Here is a 4,842-nt window from a genome sequence, read left to right as displayed (position 1 = left end):
GGTTCGAGACCCGCCTGGGCAGCAAGACCTCATCTCTACAATAAATCAAAAAAATCAGCTGGGCGTGGTAAGGCATGCCTGTAATTCCGGCTACTCGAAAGGCTGAGGCGGAAGGATCGCCAGAGCCCGGCAGGTCGAGACTGTGGTGGCTGGGAGTGGCCACTGCACTCCAGTTTGGGTGACAGAGTGAGACTCCAACTCAAAAAAAAAAAAAAATTAGCCAGGTAGGGTGGTGTGTGCCTATAGTCCTACCTACTAGGGAGGCTGAAGTGGGAGGAGCTCTTGAGCTCAAGAGTTCAAGGATGCCCTGAGCTATGACTGCACTACTGCACTTCAGCCTGGGTGTCAGAGCAACACCCTAGCTCTTAAAAAAAAAAAAGAAATGTAAAAACATATAAAATAAAATATATTTGATGAGCACCTACAATATATATCAGATATAACTGTGTTAAGCTCTGAGGATACAACAATGAAGATTCTCTACTTTTGAGAAGCTCAGAATCGTAAAGGAGAAACAGGTACTAATGTGTTGTATGTACAGCACAGACCAAGCTTCAAAGCACTACACCAAATGCTTTTCCCAAACATCACAATGTAATTTTTCATGCTGCCCAAACTGAGAGAATGTCACCATGTTACCATGATCCATCAAATTCTTTCTTTTGGGCTCAAAGACTGGAGATACCTAGGAAGAGTCAGAAATAAAGACAGAGGAAGGGAGAGTCCAGTCAACAAAGCAATCTTCTAGTTGAACAGTCTTCTTGAACAATCTTCTAGTTCCAGAATTCAGCTCTGAGCTGTGTTCTGTGAGTTTCTTGTATTTCCTCAAGTGTTATAATTATACAAATACTTCTAGAATAAGGTATTGTCTGCCTATAGTCCTTTCCTCTTTATTTGGTTAACAGATTGAGCTCACCTGAACACAAGGTAATTCATAATTCATAAGCTAATACATTGACAGGACCAGTCATAGGCCCATCACCCAAGCTAAGTTCATCACAACCTTTCCGTGAGACTTTTCCAAGTGGAATTGTCACAGAGATAGGAGAATATGCGTATAGAAGTTCCAGTAGCCATGGTTCTGGCTTCCAGAAAAAGTGGCCAGAGAGTGAAGCAGAATATATATAAGAATCAGAGATTAGAAATGAAGAGATGAGGGGGAGGTGGGAGAGAGACATACAGATCCCTGATGATGTTTGAGTCCTTATTTTCATCTCAACCTCTGCCTTTACCATGGGCCAGTTTCTCTCTCTGTCTCTCTCTTTCTCTCTTTCTTTCTTTTTTTTCTGAAACAACCTGGAGTTGTTTTTGTCACCTGAAACCAAAAGCTACCTTGACTAATATAACGTCTACTCCTTGAAACCAAAAAAGACAAACATGCCTGATATCATGTAATAAGAGCTATAGTGCTAGAATTGACATAGCCCATGGGAACACAGTGAGAGGAGATTAATTCTTCTTGCTGTGGGAAGTAAGACTGAGTAAGGTTTCACAATGAAGGTGGCATTCAACCAACTCATGACCAAGTCATCAATAAACGAGTAGTCCAGCTGTCTGTTAGAGAATGGCAAAAGATGAAGTTGAAAATGTATGTGGGAACAAATTATAAAAGTGATTATTGCCATGTGTTTAAGGATTTAGGGCTTTAACTAATAGGCAATGTAAAGCAAACCAAGGGTTTGAAGGGTGATCACATAATTAGATTTATCTTAGGAAAAAATTTTGGTAGGCCAGGCTCCATGGCTCAGCCTGTAATCCCAGCATTTTGGGAGGCTGAGGTGAGTAGACTGCCTGAGCCCGCGGGTTCAAGATCAGCCCAGGCAACTTGGCAAGACCTTGTCTCTACAATAAATAAAAAATTAGCCAGGCATGGTAGCGCGCACCTGTAATTCCAGCTACTTGGAAGGCTGAGGCGGAAGGATTGCTGGAGCCCAGCAGGTCGATGCTGGGGTAACTGTGAGTGTGTTACCGCATTCCAGCCTGGGCGAAGGAGTGAGACTTCAGCTCAAAAAAAAAAATTATAAAGAAATTTCGTGGAGGGTAAAGTTGAGAGAGAACTGGAAATTATTTAAGAAGCTACTGCAATAGCAAACTGAAATATAAACACACTAAATTTTAAAGACTTAGTATGCCAAAAAGAATGTACTGTAAAACATCTCATGCCCCACTTTTTTAGGTATATGTTCACTAAAGCATCTAATAGTGGCAAATAGATTTTGTTTGGATTCTACAGACCTACTATAAAATGAATGACCAACATTTTAAAATTCGGATATCAAAAAATTCCTATTTTATGTTTCTCTTGCAAAATTGGAAGACATGACGTTTTTTTCTTCATCCAACTTAAGCAAGTATTTTATTGTTTTGTGCTATTTGTTTTTTTTTTTGAGTTGGAGTCTCACTCTGTTGCCCAGACTGGAGCCTCGACCTGCTGGGCTCCGGCGATCCTTCTGCCTCAGCCTTCCGAGTAGCTGGAACTACAGGCACGCGCTACCACGCCCGGCTAATTTTTTTGATGTATTGTAGAGATGAGGTCTCACCAAGTTGCCCAGGCAGCTCTCGAACCCGCGGGCTCAGGCAATCCACTCATCTCAGCCTCCCAAGGTGTAGGATTACAAGGTGAGCCACCGAGCCCGGCTACTATTTGTTTTTTATAAGCTACTTTATAATATATAGGCAAGGAGTGAATAAGCAGACAGACAGCTACATGTGCTGGTCCTCCAGTTGCAATGAGAAGACAGAGCTGATTAAAGCACCATCCTCCACCTTTGAGGAGCTTGATGGGGGAAACATGATATGATGCAGTGATAATATTTCATTGTATAGCTTCAAATGTGTATAAAATGGTTTCAATAACCATCCCTCACTTTACATTCACTTTTTAAAGTGACTAAGTAAACATTTTATATATTTCCTCTATAGCATAATACTAGTGCTAGAAGTACAGACTCTGGAGTCAGATTGCCTATGCTCACATCAGCAAATTGTGTGACCTTGAGCAAGTTCCTTTTGATTCAGTTCCTCAACTATAACATGAGAATATAAACAACTCCTACCTTATTGGGTTATTGTGAGGGTTAACGTAATTAGCTAATAGTAATAATAGTAGTAGCACTTATTTCCTGGTAGAATTAAAATGACTACAACTCCTCATTCTCCTCTTCCCACTATTTTTTTTTTTTTTTTTTGAGTTGGAGTCTCACTTTGTGGCTCAGATTGGAGTGGAGTGGCACACTCACCACCACTCCAGCATCAACCTGCTGGGCTCCGGCAATCCTTCCCACTGAACCTTCCAAGTAGCTGAAACTACAATGCACACTACCACGCCCAGCTAATTTTTGATTTATTGTAGAGATAGGTCTCGCCAAGTTGCCCAGGCTGGTCTCGAACCTGCGGGCTCAGGCAATCCACAAGCCTCGGACTCTCAAAGTCCTGGGATTACAGGCCTCTTCCCATTATTATTATTGCCTACAGCCTAGCATGGACAATCGTGAAGGTAAACTCTGGCAAATGAAGCCAGTTCCAAGTGCACAGCTTAGACTGGATGGGGCAAAGAAACGGGAGAAAACAGAGGATGTACCCCAGTGGGGGAAGGTGGGTAGGAAGCTCTGGAATTCTGCAGCGGGTTTAGTGCAGTCTCTGTAAAGATGTTGGAATTCAGCTCTGACCAACTGTTAACACTTAGGAGCAATGCTGTTGTTATCATTGTCTTCCAGCTATGACAAAAACCAAAGTGACTTCAATTAGAAAAAAAGTTAAACATCGGATTTGGGAATCATTGTGTTTAGTTTTTATGAGAATGAAATAAAGCAAAAGGTATTTTCAGTGTCCTTTCAGGTTTATTTTTAAAAAGCAACTTTCAGAGGGCTCTCTTGGGGGTAAGAACAGATTCAGTCAATACACTTATGCTAAATGAGAAATTATTATGCCATGTGTTACTTTAAATGCTACAGGGGCTCAGTGTAGAGTAGTTTGAATAGTCAAAAGACAACAATATCATAATTTTGGGAACTTCAAGTCAACTTCATCATCTCATAGAAGGTTGAGCTTGGACCATAGAAGTGATCGGTTGTCTGAACGCTGCCTTTTACAGAAGACGGAATCAAGGCCCGGTAGTATAAATGATTTGTCCAAATTCCACCGAGCAAGTTATGTCTAGCTAATAGTGACGTCTTAACTACAGCCAGCGAGTGCTCACCCCATAGGCCATTAAGTTTCCAAAAATAAGTAAAAGAAGCCCAGCAGGGGTGAGGACTGAGGAAGGGAGCGGGAAGCCCTGGGGACGTGCCTATTTTATCATTTTGGGGGAAGGATGGTGCGTACAAACCTGCAGGTCAAAGAATGCTGTAGACACGCCTGCCAGAACCGCCCCGTTATGCCAAACCCACGTAGATACAAGCAACGTTAGCCGCGTGGATCTCACTTTCTCGGGCGGACCTGGGGGGGCAGCGGAGTTTGCGGGGTCACGCGCAGGGTCTGGGAGCATCTGGGGTGAGGGCTGGGTCGGGCAGCACGCGGGATCGGGGAGAAGGGGATCTGCTATCGCCGCGACGCCTCTCACCTTCTTGTGGCCTTCCCAAGACAACCGTCCGAAGGGCGACACACCGATGGCCAGACCAGCTTGCAGCTCAAGACGGTTTCGGAGCGAGGATCCTGAGACGCCGCGTAGCCATGGAGACAGGACCGCGCGCGGCGGAAGCCAAGAAGGCAAAGGAGGGTAGAGGCGGAGGGCGTGGGCCTGGAGCAGGGCGGAAGCGGGGTGAAGTCGTGGGGGGCGGACCCGGGCCGGGCGAGCCGGGGGAGGAGGGGAGAGAGCAAGGCGGAGGGGTGAGAGGGCTCGGG

The 4,842-nt window shown here is 44.4% G+C and overlaps 1 long non-coding RNA gene across 1 annotated transcript in view; it reads right to left on the bottom strand.

Moving 5' to 3' along the window:
* LOC103271453 overlaps positions 1 to 4,397 on the bottom strand; it is a 16,310-nt gene extending 11,913 nt beyond the window's left edge. Inside the window, exon 1 of the long non-coding RNA XR_505048.1 lies at positions 4,328 to 4,397. This is a non-coding gene — a long non-coding RNA (uncharacterized LOC103271453). The remainder of the gene's footprint in view (positions 1 to 4,327) is intronic.
* Positions 4,398 to 4,842: the final 445 nt, after the last annotated feature.

Source organism: Carlito syrichta, unplaced genomic scaffold (genome assembly GCF_000164805.1).
Source record: "Carlito syrichta isolate Samal-C Ts95f unplaced genomic scaffold, Tarsius_syrichta-2.0.1 Scaffold109683, whole genome shotgun sequence".
Taxonomy (NCBI): domain Eukaryota; kingdom Metazoa; phylum Chordata; class Mammalia; order Primates; family Tarsiidae; genus Carlito; species Carlito syrichta.
This window is presented reverse-complemented; position numbering and strand designations above follow the sequence as displayed.